At 29.4% G+C, this 18,649-nt stretch overlaps 1 pseudogene; it reads left to right on the forward strand.

The window, feature by feature from the left end:
• Nucleotides 1-679: 679 nt before the first annotated feature.
• On the forward strand, nucleotides 680-2,214 carry LOC111279372 (uncharacterized; annotated as a pseudogene).
• The last annotated feature ends 16,435 nt before the right edge of the window (nucleotides 2,215-18,649 follow it).

Raw genomic sequence — 18,649 nt, forward strand, 5'->3', positions numbered from 1 at the left:
TAAACACCTTAAGTTTTACAAAAACACAGAAACTAATGGCATTTTATAAGTAAAACACCGTTACAGAACAGCTACTAATCTTTCATTTTCTTATAGTGTGCACTTTTTATATAATTGATAGACGGTTGGGAAAAATAGGGTAGCTTTAAATTTTATGAATATGCATGGGAAAATTTTTGTTTTTCTTGTGAACTTAATGGTCTTTAGTTAGTTTCTACTTTTTCTGCAAATTGTCTAAATAGATGCTTTCTTTTTCTTTGCCTTTATTTAACTTATCTCCTTGTTTTGGCGATGGTAGGATCTTTTTACTATTAGATTGGGATGTTTACTGTTTGATTTTGAGATAAGTTGTATTTCTTCTCTAAAAGACAAAACTCTTTATCTTTTATCTTTACAATCACCATTACAACCACAATCGCCATCATTGGCTCTGTTTCTACCATATTCGTTGTTATAGTAGGAAGTCACCTTCCAATGACAATCCATCTTGGTTGCTTCTAAAAGGTGAGTTTTCTTGCTACCATGTTCTCATATTTTACAATTCTTTATCATGAAAATAACTTTTATTGCTACCATTTCTCCTTCAACCAACAATCCTTAGATTCAAATAGTGTAAGCCACTTGTTATAAAGCTTTTTGCTTCAATTTTTAGACTTTAGAAAGGTGAATAACAAGGATAATGTGTAGGTTGAGGTTTTTGCTTTAGTCATTTAGGGTTTTCTTAAATTTTTTTTAAAGCATCACTTCTATTATCTTTTCTTGGATTAGCTAGAAGTTTCTTTAAACCATATGTTGTTTCAAATCCATCACATATTTTGTTAATTATTTCCTTATACTTTTGTTTATAAATTGATAAAATTTATGATTTTATAAACTTGTAATTTCTTGTTAGTATATTACTTGTATATATGTCATATGTTAGTTAAATAATATAACTCAAATGAAATATTATATATATAAATATAATATTAGAGTTTTTGCTGGTTCTCCAAAATCAAATGTGAAGATCCGTTGATGCTTTTCTAAGACTATGCTCACAAGGCCTTTGTACATCCTAGGACAGGAATTCCTTACGATGGGGTTGTTCAATCTAATTTGAGTGGGATTAGGATTACAGCAATGAGGCTGAGAAGTGGTAGCTTGAGGAGCGAAGGTGTGAAAATGTAGAAGGAGTTTGAGATGGAATTGTAAAGCAGCCTTATGTGGAAAGACTCGTTTCGGTATACCAAAACTTAGCCAATTGCTCTATGTTGTATTATTCACTTTCCAACTACAATTACCTCGCTCCTGTTCTGGGTCTTCTTGCTTAATTATGATGCCTCTAACTTATCAGCTACAAATTTGCCAGAATCAGATTTTATGGCATTTGCTGATCCTATAAAAATCAAGTTCTCAGATGTACAATCCGCTCCAAATGGGTCAGTTCCCAAGTGTGTTTGGTTTGATTTACATGGTTTGGTCAAATTCAGCAACTTAACATCACCGAATGGATGTTGTACCATCCAGCTGGCGTATTTTTCTATAGTTACTGAGTCTATTTTGCCATCAAGGCCACCAAGTAGAGGCGAAGACAAGAAGGCTAATAGAAAACTCTGGATAATTGTTGCTTCTGCTTTGGGTGGATTGTCATTACTGGCATTGTTGGCATTCTTGGTACTGTGGGCACGCTAATGCAAGCAGAGAAAGAGAATGCAAGAGATGGAAAAAGCTGCAAGAAGTGGGAGAAGCACTACATATGACCTCGGTTGGGGATACAAAAGCACCATATCGTTCAAAGTCACTCGGACTCAACCAAGTCTTGAGAACGAATATGCTCTCTAACTCCCTCCGTGTTGTACAAGAATTTTCTTAGTCAAAGTTCAATTCCTGTATTCACAAATTCTTCTGCTCACAGCCTCACACCTCTTTGCTTTCTGGTGGTAGCCTTTAAGTTGTAGACTTGTAGTGTGGGTAAATAGGATTTTTGTCTAAGTCTATTATTATTGTTCACAAATTTTTTCAGTCTTATGATTCATTGTGGTGTGCATGTAGCCAAAATTGATTCTATTCTGTATGTCATGAATTATTAGTTTTCTCATTCGTAAGGAATAAACCCTTTTCTTCTTGCGGGGCCATGTCTTTTTTAATTTATTTTTGTCTGTTTCTGTGGAATGTAGGATAAAGATTGCTTTGTAATCAAAGCAAGCTCAAAGCAAGCTGATGTTAAAGATTGGCTCCAACTGGCATTGATTTGAGGCAAATGTTAGGATTGGTCATTTGTGGCTGGAGTTAAAATTTTCAATTTTTCGTATCAGTCCAGAAAACAAAATCTGTAATTCTCATCTACTCTGACTGTATTTTTAGGTTAGCGGAGCTACAGAGAACTTTATCCAAGTTCTTCACTTTTAGCCAATCTTGAGAACCTTATGAACACTATAAAAAATGAAAGATTACTGGCAGTTTTGTAGTCGCGTTTCAGTTACAAATGCCGCTAGCTTTCATGTTTTTATAAAATTTAAGACGTTTATTATCAAAACGCCACTAAATATTTAAATAGCGACGTTGTTACTTATAAACGTCACCCAAAACTTGATATTAACGACTTTTATCGACTAAAATACCTTGAATAATCTTGTCTTAAAATTTTGAATGAAAACTAAAGGCGTTTTTTGTAGAAAATGGCTTGAATAATCTCGTTCAAAAATTGATAAAAAATTACTGAAGGTATTTTTGGCAAAAAATGTTTTCAATAATCCCATCATAAAAAAATGTATGTGATTATTGAAGGCGTTTTCTGTAAGAAACGCCTTTACTAATTTCAGCAAAAAATTGCACAGGCTTATTGAAGGCTTTTTTAGTCAAAAATGCCTTCAATAAATATCATATAAAAATTTTCATACATATAGATGTTAACCATAAAGTGATAGGTTCGATCCCTCTTTTTAGCCATTTTTGAGTATTTGCAGAGATTATTTGTAATTGATTATTCTAGGCATTTTCTAGGCAAAAACGCCTTCACGATTTTCTCAAAAAATTTTGGAGAGAATATTGAAGGCGTTTTTGGCAAAGAAAACGCCTTTAGTAATACACAGGAAAAATATTGAACCAAATTTTGAAGATGTTTTTGGCCAAACTCGCTTTTAATAATCCAATCAATAAATTTTAGTATGGATTATTAAAGGCAATTTTTATCAAAAATGCCTTTCAATAATTCATACACAAAAGTTGAAACGGATTCTTGAAGGTATTTTTGGCTCAAAACGCCTTTAATATTCCACATGACAAATTTGAATGGTCAGATTATTGAAGGCAATTTTTTTGAAAAACGCCTTCAATAACATTTTGTTAGGGAATATTCAATACGTTTTTTATAGAAAAACACCCTTAATAATCCATAACAAAATATGAAACGGATTATTGAAGGCATTTTTGGTCGAAAGCACTTTCAATAATCCCTTCATAAAAAAAATGTATGCGATTATTGAAGGCATTTTCAACATGAAATGCCTTTACTAATTCCAGCAAAAAATTTCACTGATTTATGAAGGCATTTTTGGACAAAAACGCTTTCAATAAATTTCATATAAAAAAATTTCAGATCATACGGATGTTAACCATAATGTATGGACGGTTCGATCCTTCTCTTTATTCTTTTATAAGCTTTTGCAGAAATTATTTGTAATTGATTATTCTAGGCATTTTTTGGGCAAAAACGCCTTCACTAATTTCTCCAAAAAATTTTGGAGAGAATATTGAAGGCGTTTTTGGCAAAGAAAATGCCCTTAATAATACATAGGTAAAATATGAAACCGATTCTTGAAGGCGTTTTTGACCAAACTCGCCTTTAATAATCCAATCAATAAATTTTTAGTATGGATTATTAAAGGCCATTTATTGAAGGTGTTTTTAGCCTAAAGCACCTTCAATAATCTATTTAATTAATTATTAGTTGGTTTTATTAAAGGTAACTTTTTTTTTAAAACACCTTCAATAATCCATACAAAAAATAAGGAACGGATTCTTGAATGTGTTTTTTGCCCAAAATGCCTTTAATATTCCAGATAATAATTTTTTATGTGGGATTATTGAAGGTAGTTTTGGTTAGAAATGTCTTCAATAACATTTTGTTAGGGATGATTCAATGTGTTTTCTTGCTAAAAATGCCTTCGTTAATCCCATCAACAATACATTTTTCATATTATATATGTCAAGTCAATTATAGGCCTATGACCATAAAAAATTTGAAGTCAATTGTATATTTAATACTAGAAAATATTTGGTTTTTATATGTGATACTACGAATTATATTTTGAAATTTACACAATGAACATTTTGGAATTTACACAATGAATATTTTGAAATTTACAGAATGAACATTGTTGTGTTAAAAACACTACAACAATTTGTTCCACATATATTTACATTCAGCCAACAATGTCTATCTTCAAGGTTTATCAACATTGATAAATGATAATACATACTCACACCATTCTTTACGGACTTCATCTAGTTCCTTTATCGTGAAGCTTTCTTTGCCTTCCCACTATAAAAAATAGAAGTAAATGTTAATAAATAAGAACATAATTTAACTTTTTATTTTTTTGAAGATATAACAAGTTTATGAAATTTATACTAACCTTGAATGGTGTGGTCATAAAATCATATAAAACTATCTCCCACATAAACCGAAAGACATAATATCCATATTCAGTATTACCAAGTTAACGAGGTACCTGAAAATTAAATTGAGTGGGTTTAGGAAACATATATCTACACAAACTCAACACAAAAGAATAAATTTCATATTTACCGGTAATGACACCCATTTCAATTTTTTTATCTTCTTATCGAATACAGATATTACCCTAACATTAATAACATAAAAAAATTACTTAATACATAAATAAAATTACTTATGAAGAAACAAAATATATATAATATAATAAAGTGTAATACATTTTTATAAAAGTTCAATATCGGGGTTAGGCATCACCGTTGGATTAACTGAATTAAGTACGTATAGTGTTAAGGATTCAGTGTCAATCATAATAAGCATTCAATGATGACTGCAAAATAATAATAATGATATACTCAGGTTACGCATCAGATCATATTTGGGTAATGTTGGAATAATTAAGGTTGAAATAATTAAAGTTAGAATATAACTTACTGCGTATTATATGGGAGCAAATAATAATCAACCGATCTTTTCATGCAATTAATCACATGATTAGCATGATAAGTGACTGTGTCACTCTTCTCACTAATGCAGTTGAGGTCAATGAATCTAAATCTATTGCCAACTGTCTCCTCTTGAACTCTTTATATAGGAAGCTGCACGATAATAATCAACAATGCTAATTAGTATTACACCACAATATAGATTAATACATATTGAATGTGCATTTTTGTATTTATCTGCTAACCTCATATAAACAACAATATCAATAGCTGATAATTCATCCAGTTCATAAAATTTTTTAACCTTTTCTACACCAATGAAAGAAAATGATGGTTTATCAAACAACCCTTCCTCAGACTCAATGGTTATGAAGTTTTCTCCAGATAAATGCTTCAGTGATGCTTTAGATAACTCATCCATGGTAGCCTGAACAAGGGTTATACTCTGATTCCCAATATCTTCCTATAATATATAATGAAATATAAGTATTAAAACCAAATCAATAAATATAATAAACAAATTAATATTAAACTTATAAATAAAATCATACGTCATGGGTGGTAACAAAGGATGGGTTCATTGCCTCACTTACAATGGAAGCTTGTCTTACGGGGATGATGCTATCAGGCGGCCTACTGGCAAGCTATGCTGCATTGCTGCCAACATGGCCTCCAAAGCAACACGTCTTTGCTGTTGTTCATTGAGGCATTACTTTTGGTCATCAATCCATTACTGTTGTTGCTTAATGATTGCTTTATATTGTGCATTTCTCATTAGTGGGGCTTTGGGTTGATTACCAAAAAACTTTGATGGCAAGATAGATTTGCCAACCCCACAAACCCGACAAGGCCTTTCTTTAACACCCAATGCTAAAGACAATGGATCTTTACCACAATGGGTTACCACTTCACCAGATTTTACTTTGGTGGCATAATCATCCTAAAAGACAATAATAAGATGGCCTATAACAACAAATCTATATAACTTAGTATACAGTCATGCATACAACCATAATTCCAATCATACATGATATTAAAAAAATAATTATACATATAATCTTTTTTACCATTTCTGCGATTGCTTCATCTATAAATGATCCATTCTTTCATAGATGTCCTTATTTTCAGACATTCCATCTAAAAAATTCGATGCCAGAACTCGGTAATTCCTATTAAATTACCGTAATATAAGAATCAGAATGTATGAAATGAATGTTCATAAATATTCATTAATGAGTATAAAACAAGTGTGCGAATACATACAAGCTCATACTTCATATTTGCATATCTTTTTCTTGCTGTCTGATGGTGATATTGTTGTTTGGCCCAAATGTTCCATTGGTTTTCTTTGATTTTCTACAAAAGAAAGAAATTTCATCAATCACATATGAAGATCAAAGGATATATTGCATAAAAACTTATAAATAATTTTTTTGGTAGTGAGTTTGCATACTAAGAAAACTTCTAAAAGTCGATGTCAAATAAAATTTATCTAATCTTCAACACTTATTACATCTACATATGACACAGGTGGAATAGCCAATACATCACCTTCACTAACCAGTAGTAAAATATATTGGATTGTCAATCTGCTTTTAAAGTCTCTGAATGCTTTTTCAGTAGATTGCAACACAATCTTTTTGCAATCAATTGGGACATCAAACCGTTCCTACATAAGTTAACACAATTAGTATGAACACATTGAATTTCAATTAAATTATCATTTAACAAATTTTATGAAATAGTTGAATAAACATACCACAACTAACTACCATATATCATCTTTTAGATCATCAGGAACTCATCACCAGTCGGTGTATATAATTGAAATCCTGCTATGGACGATGACTCCAATATGAATAGCTAACTTGGTAGCTCCTTCAGACACAGGCTAGCCACTTTGATTGAAGTCAACATGAATTTTTGTGTCACTCACTTTAATTTCTTTATTTGGGCCCCTTCTTTTTCTTTTTTGGCCTACAGGTGTGTCTTATGCATGTTTATTAAAAGGAGAATGATGTTGTTTAGAGTCCATAATACCTGCAATCTTGATCATAATTATATGAATTACACAAAATGATCGTCTAAATTTAACATTGTACATAATTAAATATAACCAATACCATACTACATACAGAAACACCATTTAGAAAACCAATCACCAATATGCTCAGACACACCCTTCAACAAACCATTCAGAAACATTATTCAGCATACCATTCAACAAACCATCAGCATACAATAAAAACATACGATTCAGCCCCTAATATCATACAATACCATTTAGCAAAACAATCTCAAACAATAAGGTTCAGCAAACCACAATAGTTAAGGCGTACTATATAGAAACAGCATACATGCAATGTTGACTATGCTTGGATGACTATGCTTATGGTGAAATTCATAAAAATATATAAATGCATATGTAAATATTAAGGAACTAAAAAAAATAAAATCTCTATTAAATATTATAAAAAATATAGTAAATTAACAATAAAAAAATAAGACATACCGAAAAAAAAAGAGGTGCGCGTCATTGATTTGTTGAAGGTTGGTGGCAATGATAGAGATAAAGAAACAAATGGTCTAATAGAAATGTGTTTATGAGTTTGGTTTGGTTTATTAATGTAGCTTTTAATCGTTTTGTATACTAACAGTTTGTGATTTCGATGTTCAAGGCAGGGAAATTAATATAAAAATTATTATTAAAGGCATTTTTTGAAAAAAAAAAAAACCTTCAATAATCCCCTTAAATTTTTATTAAAAGCGTTTTTAGTAAAAAAATTACTTCCATTGATATCCTCGTGATAAGAATGGGTGGAATTATTGAAGGTGTATTATGTAAAAAACACCTTCAATAAATAACTTCAAAAAATTATAACAAATTATTGAAGGCATTTTACACTAAAAGACCCCTTTAATAATCTCAAAAAAATTTTTTAAAAATTATTGAAAGTGGTTATTCTCAAAAATACCCTTTAATAATTATGTACAAATATTCAAACAAATTAGTGAAGGCATTTTCCTAGAATAAACGCCTTCACTAACTATCTTCAAATTTGAGTACTCATATATTGAAGGCGTTTAGCAGTAGAAGATGCCTTTAATAATCCAAAAATTTTTTAAAAGAAAATATATGATGCGGTTGTTATAAAAAACACCTTCATTAATTATCTATAAAATTTTAAAGGAATTATTAAAGGCATTTCTTTGGCAAATACGCATTCCATAACCTTCTTAAAATTTTTGTAGCGATATATTGAAGGCATTTTCTCCTAAAAGATGCATTTACTAATCCCAACAATTTTTAGAAAGAAATTATTGAAGGCGTTTGTTATCAAGAAATGCCTTTAACATTTATGTAGAAAATTTAAAAAGAATTATTGAAGGCATTTCTTACTAGAAGTCACCTTTAATAATCTCAAAATTTTTTAAAAGAAAATTATTGAAGGCATTTGCTATCAAAAAATACCTTCAATAATTATGTACTAAACTAATAGGAATTATTAAAGGCATTTTTCTGGAATAAATGCCTTCTCTAACCTTTTAAAATTTAAGTACTAATATATTGAAGGTATTTTTTAGTAAAAGACGCTTTTAATAATCTTAAAATTTTTTAAAAGAAAATATATGAAGGTGTTTGCTATAAAAAAAAAGCCTTCAATAATTATGTACTAAACTAATTGGAATTATTAAAGGCATTTTTCTAGGATAAATGCCTTCTTTAACCTTTTAAAATTTAAGTACTGATATATTAAAGGCGTTTTGCAGTAGAAAACGCCTTTAATAATCTCAAAATTTTTAAAAAATATATATAAAGGCGTTTGTTATAAAAAATGTCTTCAATAATTATGTACAAAATTTAAAAGAATTAGTGAAGGCATTTTCCTAAAATAAACACCTTCACTAACCATCTTGAGTATTGGTATATTGAAGGTGTTGTTCAGTAAAAGACGCCTTTAATAATCCCAAAATTTTTAGAAAGAAATTATTGAAAGCGGTTGTTATAAAAAAAATGCCTTCAGTAATTATGTACATAAATTAAATGTAATCAGTGAAGGCATTTTCCTAGAATAAACACATTCACTAATCATAAAAAATTGTAAGTTCTGGAATATTGAATGCGTGTTTCACTGAAAAACGCCATTAATAATACCAATAATTTTAATAGGAAATTATTGAGTGCCTTTGTACATAAAATATAATAAGACTATTTACTAAAGGCATTTTTTTACAAAAAATACCTTCACTATCTTAAAATTTGAGCAGTAGAATATTGAAGGCGTTATGCACTAGAGGATGCCTTCAATAAATTACTTCAAAAAATAAAATGAATTAATGAAGGAGTTTTTCTAGAATAAAAGCCTTCAATAACCCCTTAAAATTTAAGTTGTGTAATATGAAAGGTGTTTTCAACAGAAGATGCCTTTAATAATCTCAAACAATTTTTAAAAGGAAATTATTGAAGGCATTTTTAATAGAAAATCATCTTCATTGATATTCATAGATATAAATGAGGGAACTATTGAAGGCGTATTATGCAAAGAACACCTTCAATAAATTCGCCAAAAAAATTAGATAGAATTAGTGAAGGGGTTTTTGTGGCATAAACGCCTTTAATAATCCCAAACAATTCTACAACAATCCTATTGAAGACACTTATAATATATTCAAAATATATTCATGAGGCAATTATTATAGGCATTTTTCTTAGTAAATGCCTTCCATAATTTGGTCCAATAAAAATCTTCCCAAACTTGGCGCATCCAATCACCAACTTTAAGTTTCATCTTCATTATTTTACTATTTCTCTTTATAGATCAAGTACAATTTACTTTCTCTTTCCTCCAGCTTTTAGTATTCGAGCATTGTCTTTTAGAACCCTATTTTGACTATTCATTACTTATTTACTTTAGCTTTTACTTCATTCAACTATTCCTTCAGCTTTTGCAATTTGTAATTTTCTTTTTAGTTTAAACAATTTTCTCCAAAACCCACCTTATTTCACTTTATTTCAACCCCAACTACAAATACTCTTGGGTACTATCTACATTAGTAACAGAGTTTTAACATTTATAATATCTGGTAGCTAAAAAATTACTTCACAACAAGGAGTTCTCATTTTTTGTAAGCATTGATCTTGTTATTGCCTTTTGTTTAAAACATAGTAAACTTAAGTATTGTACATGTTTGTTTTCATATAAATTATTTATATACATTTGGTCTGATAATGTAACAAGTACTAAATGGATAAAAGTTGGATGCAAAAGTCAAGGTTAAGTCAATAGTACAGAGATAGAGTGAAAATTTTTCTTAATTTTGCATTTGAGAATACAAGTGAAGATAATATGATATTATGCCCATGTGTGAAGTGTGCTAATATCGAGTGACAAATGCATAAAGTTCTTTTTAAACATTTAATTTGTATTGAATTTCTTTTGGGATATGTTAATTGGTATTTTCATGGAGAGTCTGTACTATCAAGGTCTTCCATTAGAGTTTTTTTAACTTTAAGGGCTCCCTAACGCCAACATGATCTTTTTATAATAGATGACATTGAAGGCATGTTGTGAGATGCTTTTAATATTCATAACCAATATTTTCGTAATCCTTTTCCCTAAAATGCAATATTTAATTAGTCCAATGTTGAAATGAATGAATTTGGTGAACCTGGGATTGGTGTACGTGACCAACAACCTAGAAGAAAAGCATCAAAATTTATAGGTTGCTTAAGGATATAAACGAAAAACTTTATGAAAGATCAAAGTATTCAAGGTTATCTTTTTGTGTTTTTTTTTTTCACTTGAAATGCTTATATGGATAGACGAAAAACTTTCTAACTTTATTATTAGAGTTTATGAAAAAAATGTTTCCTTTTGTAAAAATCTTTGAATCTTGTAAGAAATCAAAGAAAATGATCAAGGATTTAGGTCTCGAATATGAGAAAATTCATACTTGTCCCAATGATTGCATGTTGTATTGGAGAGATAGAAAAAATCAAGAATCTTATCATTTGTGTGATATTTCTCGTTAGATGGATAAAAACTCTGATGAAAGGTTAAATGAGAATGGTGATGAGGTATGCGTAAAAAAAAAGCCTGTTAAGGTTTTACGTTATTTTTTATTAATACTAAGACTTCAATGACTCTTTATGTCTTCCAAAACTATAGATTCAATAAAGTGGCATCATAAGAAATGGATGGATGATGGATCATTGAGGCATTCTACAGATTCTTTGGCATGAAAATCATTTTATTCTAGGTTTTCAGACTTTGCATCTGATCCTTGAAATGTTATACTTGGACTAGCATCTGATGGATTCAACCCATTCAAATGATGAGTACTTCTTATAGTACTTAGCCAGTTGTATTGATCTTTACAATTTGCCACCATAGATTGCCATGAAGCAATAGTTATTTATATTATCTATGATAATTTTTGAGAAAAAAAATTCGGGTAATGATATAGACATCTACTTACAACCTTTTATTAAAGAGTTAAAGCAATTATGGGAAGGAGTTGGGACCTATGATGCATCAAAAAAAATTTCAATATGCGTGCTGCTTTATTATGGACTATCAATGATTTTTTTGCTTATGCGAATTTATCTAGTTAGAGTATAAAATGTTGTTATGCTTATCCATGTTGTACTGTACAGACATGATTGAAGTGGTTACCTAATGGTAGGAAGTTTTGTTATATGAGACATCGTTGATGGTTAGATGATAATCATCAATTTAGATTCCAAAAATATCTCTTTGATGGACTGAAAAGTTGAGAATATCGTCTTTACCCATTAGTGGGTCTAATATCTTGTCAAAGTTAAAATATATTAATTTCACTTATGAAAAAATAACTCCATCATGAAAAAGAGTGAGGGACATCTTTGAAGGTGTTTGGCCTTATATTATGCAAGTTGGTGATACTGATACTGAAGTTGATGATCTTGATGTTCAACATGATAAAGAAAACGATGAAAAAAATGACTCCAATGAGTCTGAGTTGTGAAAAAAAAGTATCTTTTTTTAGTTTCCTTATTGGGAATATAATTTATTACGCCATAACCTTGATTTGATGCATATAGAGAAGAATGTTTACGAAAATTTTAACGGGATAATTCTCAATATGAATAGAAGATCCAATGATGACTTAAAGAGTCAGCTTGACCTAGTTAATATGGGGATTCACCTAGACCTTCATCTCAAGTTACTTCCTAATGGCAAATATCGATTACCTATTACTTGTTTTGGGATTTCTAAAGTTGAAAAAGATGTGTTTTGCAAGATAGTTTCAGATGGCTATGCATTAAATATATCGAGATGTGTGAATCTAAAGAAGCAAAAACTTTTTTCATTAAAGTCACATGATTATCACATTTTGATGCAAGACTTACTTTTAATTGTTTTACGTTCGTCAATGTCAAAGCAAGTCACTTCTGTGGTAATTGAATTAAGTAACATATTTAAATCTCTATGTGAAAAATGTATAAATGTGGAAGAGCTTGACAAACTTCAAGATCAAGCCATGATTACTTTATGCCATTTACAGAAGATCTTTTCTCCAAACTTTTTTACTATTATGATGCATTTGATTATCCATCTTTCATATGAAGCAAAAGTCGATTGGTCGATTTATCATCAATAAATGTATCCTGTTGAAAGATATTATTTGTTAATAGATTGATTACATTTTTACTGATGATCAAGCCACTCTACTTAAAATAACATATGACTAATGTTTTATGCTATAGGTTTTTAAGGAGGTTAAAGCCTTATTGTCGCAACAAACGTTATCTAAAGGGTTCTATTGCTGAAGGATATTTGAAAGAAGAGTGTATGATATTTTGTTCTTGTTATTTGGAAGATGTTAAAATAAGATTTAATAGACTATCGAAAAATATTGGTATGCAGAATACTGACTTTGCCTACGGTTATCTTTTTCAAAGTTTTGGACAACCAATAGGCAAAGTTGAAATGGTGGAGTTAGATGATAAATTTTAGGCACAAGCACATCGATATGTTCTTTTTCATCATGACTCAATTGAATCAATTTATACGTAAGTTGTTTAGCAAGGAAATTATTCATTACATTAAGCATAATTTATTGTCTTTTTTTTTGTTAATACTTTATCATGATGCTTTGTAGTGAGTATAGAAATAATTTAAGAGATCTTGCACATTATCGATGATCAAACCTTCAAGAGCTTAATAAGTTGTTCGCCAAAAACTTTAATGAATGGTTAGGAGCAACTGTAAGTAATGTCATAATTCCCATTATGAGAAATCTACATAGAATACTTACGGTTTAACTAACATTAATAACATATATATATTTATTCTACTTTTATAGGTTTGGAGTGGAAGGCTTGTTAGTGAAGAGGTGAAGTGTCTTTCACAAGGTCCAAACCATATTGTGAAACGATACAAAGGTTTCATCATCACTAGATTTTGATTTCATACTAAATCTCATGAGAGATTTAAAAGTACACAAAATTCAAGAGTTGTTGTGACTTCATCAACTACTAGCTATGCTAGTACTAGGGACAGAAACCCTTTAGAGGAAAATGTTGACTATTATGGCATGATAAATGACATCATTGAGTTGGATTATTATGGAAAGTGAAAAGTTATCTTATTTTGGTGTGATTGGGTTGATGTGAATAGTGCTAGAGGTATTAAGAAAGATCAATATGAATTTACACTTGTTAATTTTTCTCGATTAATTCACATTGGACAATAACTCATTGATGAACTTTATATTTTTTCATCTCAAGCCAAATAAGTTTTTTACTCTGAAGATCCCAAAGAATTAGGTTAGTTTGTTATTCTTCGAAACACACCTAAAGACTTATTTGATATAGGATTAGATACCAAAGATGATGTTGAACATGAAACTGAATGTTATCCTTTTGCTGAATAAAACTTGGATGAAAATATCTCCAATACCTACACTCAGTGGATCTGTAAATATGTTACTGAAGATAATTATGAACCATGAAATGGTGTATCTATAATTTATAATTTGAGTGTTTAAGACATAATGTAGTAAATGATTGTATGTAATTAATGTCACATTTGCTATTGTATAATTATTGTATTCTAAATCATACATTATCTTTTGATTTAATTAAATTGATATGTTCTTTATATATCGTAGGTTTTGATTTCTTAACTCCTTAATGTCTTTATATATGTTCTAAACTAATATCTTTTCTATATTCGCTTTTATGTTGTAAGTAAGCTACAATACAGAGGAGTAGGTTGAAAGGAATACATATCAGAGATATTAGTTCAGAATCGTCTATGACACCTGCTGATATTTGTTATGGATTGAATCCTTTAGAAGAAAATGGATGTATTGTCGGATCTAACTCCGTCATTTCTAACCCTTCAACTGATATTGAATTTTGCAACACGAGATGTCCAGGTTTAGATAGCATCCCATCAATTGATTATGCTTTAAATTTGAATGCAAGTATTATATACCCCAATTGTAGAATTCGAGTATAATGATAAAAATATTACGATTTTACAAATTTATTTTTTATTTGTTGCAGTTGATAACAATGGTCAATGGAGGACCAGAGGTAGGACAACTTTGAAGAAATTATTTGCACTACCTCCTAATGAGCATATTGTAGTGTCTACAAACTCTGATAAGTAACCAATTGGTGAAGAGGCTCAACTGTTGACTGGATTTCAAGGCATGCTTGCCTATAATGGAATGAAATTGCCTATTCATTATGAAACATGGCATAAAGTTCCAAAAGAAGTTAAGGCCGAGGCTTTAAACTTTATTGAGGTATTAGTATAATTAATTACATATAAAAAATTTATTATTTTACATTTTGTTTACTTATTCAAACTTTTTTTATTGTATTATTACAGTCAAAATTTGTACTTGAAATACCAACTTTATTTATGCTTAAGTCATTGAGAAAGAAATGGAAAGATTATAAGAATATTTTGAAGAATAAGTATTTCGATCAAAATACTACTGTAGAGGTGATGATGGAAAATCTATCCCGCAATGTGATTAGTTGGCAATATAAACAATTAGTTAGATTTTAGTTCTCAAGAAAATGACAGGTACTAATTTATAACTTTGTATAGTATAATGAAATGATGAAAGTGTTTTATCCTTTAAGTTGGTAATATTTGTATTTCTATCATATAAGCAATTATTTTTTATGACAAAAAAGAGAACAGATTGAGATTGGAAGTAGAAAGCAACAGAAATATAGCTACACAAGTGGATCAAAAAGTTTTGCAAGAAAGCAAAAAGAAATAGTAAGTTTATGATTTTAAATTTATTTCAATGAATGAACTTTTTGTGCCATTAAAAGGTAAATATGCAAATTAACAGTAATTGTTTTGTTTTCATAGTTTTCATAGTTTTAATACATGATATTAAACTTATCGAATGTTTTGAACTTAGTTGACACGGATGATATGTATGAAAAAGTTATGGTTTTCATATATTTAGCTAAAAGTACAAATTGTTGTTATTGTTGTAATTTAACAGTTTGGATAGCTTTAATACTTGATATTAATTATTGAACGATTGATTGAACTTGGTTTCTACGGTTGATATGAGATAAAAAGTTGTTGTTTATGTCTATTTGGGACTATTTTTGCATATAAAAGGCAAATATACAAATTAAACTTTTGGATGGCTTTCAACATATTAAATGGCTTTAATCCAGGATATTAAACTTGTCCAAATAATTGAATTTGGTTTCCATGATCGATATGTGTGAAAGCCCAAAATGTTTTTATTGTTTGCGTATGTTTAAAACTATTATGTTGTTACGAGGCCAAAATATAAATACATGATATTAAAATTATTCAAAATTTTAATACTTGATTGACAGGCTTGATATGCATAAATCAATTACGGTTGATATGTATCCTATCAAGTAACATATGTTTTTGTATAGGAGAATGAGTTGGGCGGTAAAAATGGACGTGTGAAACTTTTTCACATAACACACAAAAAATATAAATCTTACATGAATGTCGAAACACAAGAAATTATGGTAATTTGTAACATCTATTTTAACAGAAAGTAAATATTTACTCATTTTGACATATTATGAATTAATCATTAAACTTGATAGTTGTATATGACAAATTCACTAGAAAAAGCGAAAGAGAAAATGACTATTGAGATTGAAGTAGCATCTGATGGTTCTCTCAACATGCAAGAAATGAAAAATTGGATATTCATAAAAGTTACTAGAAAAAAAAAGGCATGGACAAGTCCGAGGCCTTGGATTGGGTCCAACACCATCTACCTACTATGGACATAGCTCTTAACAATTTATATTCTCAACAAATCAGTCTTTGCAAAACATTTTAATATTGAGAGAGGAGTTTCAGCAAATGAAAGCAGAAAGAGAACAAAAGTGTGCCAAAATTAAGGACGAACATGCTAGAATAAAGCAAGAGTGTGCAAAATTTCAACAGTTGCATTATTGATTCGATTATCTTATAAATTTTATGCAACAACAATTTCCAGGAACTGCTCTCTATGCTCCACCAACTCAGGTATTATATTTAGTAAACATTTAAATTTTTAAATATAAAAAAAGCTTACAATGAAGTGTTAAAAATTATATAGTATTATTCAGTAGTAGGTTCTTAAACATGCTCGTAAACAATGTGAAAATTTTTCTTCATCAATTGGCAGTTAGCAAAATCTATGCAGTCATCCATTTCATACATTTAAATTTTATTTTGTTAATGTATTAAAAATATTTGAATGTTATTATACTAATTATTAAATTTTGTGTTAATTAGATGCATATTTAAACGTGAATTAAGTTTATATTAATTTCAGTTTTTAAATTTAAGCTCTTTTATGAAAATAAAAATTATGAACAAAAATTTTTAAAAAATTTTGGTAGTAGCAGCATTGTTACCAGCAAATGCCACCAAAGCAATGTTATTTTTCTCATAAAAATACTACTAAATTAGTAGTATCTGAAAGAGAAAAATGCCGCTAATATAGAGGTATTTTCAAATACAAATGCCTCTAATATAGCGACGTTTTTAGTTATAAATACCACTAAAGCAATGATATTTTTCTCATAAAAATATCACTAAATTAGAGGCGTCTCAAAAATACAAATGCCGCTAATATAAAATCATTTTCATATACAAATGCCTCTAAAATGAAGGCGTTTTTAATTACAAACGCCACCAAAAGCAATAGCATTTTTCTCATAAAAACGTCATTTTTTTTGTGATGCGTGTATAATCGATACTTTGATTGACCTTTTTTACAACATCACAACTCTTTTAGTGGCGTTTATAAACGCCACTAAACATTAAAAAAAAAACTCTTATTAAAAACTTAAATCCTTGTAGTGAAACTTTCTTAAAAGACTTTTTTTTTCTTTCATAAGCTAGATGAGATAGAGACATGTTTTTTCTCTTTCTATTATGGTAGGCTTTAAGAAAGTTAATAATCTCTAAGGTGAATGATTCTAGCAAAAAAAAAAGTATTATATCAGTAAGAAAAGAAAGGTATAAAACGTAGAGGAGGTGGAGCAGACTCCAAATACTTTTCCCCTTAAATTTTAATCACAACAAAGATTAGGAATTTTGGAACCTATCTTTTCTGGGAGACACAATTTGGTCATTTATCACATCTTTAATTACTTCCGCTTGCCTTTTCCTTTGTGGCAATTGTGAAGCCCCTTTCAGCTTTTGTGACATCATTAGGACCGTAATAAGTGGTAAGATCTTCTACGTTAATTATTGGACTATTCTCTAAATCTTGTGGTTACTCTCAAACATAATGTTGATAGTTTAGAATATGATATATCTTATATTGGATTAAAAAATTTAATTATTGATTAATTAAATTAATTTTTGTATTAATATTATTCATATTTTAAATAATATATTTAAATAAAAATAATTTAAATATAAATAAATTATTATTCATAAAAATTATATTATTATACAAACGATCATAATTATTTGAATAAAAATTTACATTTGTTCATTTTGTATAAATAGATCTTTCAATATAATTATTTTCACTACTTCTGATTAAAGAGTTTGAGATTTTATTGTATCCTCATAATTACTTTTAAAAAAAAACTTTCACCCCTCAAAATCAAATTTCTTTTCAATTATTTTTCTTTCTCTTATTTATTTTTTATAACACACATAAGCATTACTACAATTCCCTTTGACATTTTCTAAGGACCTACACTCTCTCAACTATAGTTTCTTAAAAGAGCTTCTAGGAAATCTTTCGGGTTAGATACAAACCATAATCATTTCACCTTCTCTGAAATCTGCCTCTTTTTTTTTCTTAGCTTCTGTTGCTAAATATAATTTTCCTACGAACTTCATCATGTTGGCGAGTGCTGAATTTTTGGACAATGCATGCTACATCTCTCTGCAAGCTGGGCCTTATCAATCTGTCCACCTTGGCTATAGTTTTGTCACGTCGAAAATGTTGTGCTGCCTCA

Source organism: Durio zibethinus, chromosome 27 (genome assembly GCF_047325235.1).
Source record: "Durio zibethinus cultivar Kanyao isolate XHJ-2024 chromosome 27, ASM4732523v1, whole genome shotgun sequence".
Classification (NCBI taxonomy): Eukaryota; Viridiplantae; Streptophyta; class Magnoliopsida; order Malvales; family Malvaceae; genus Durio; species Durio zibethinus.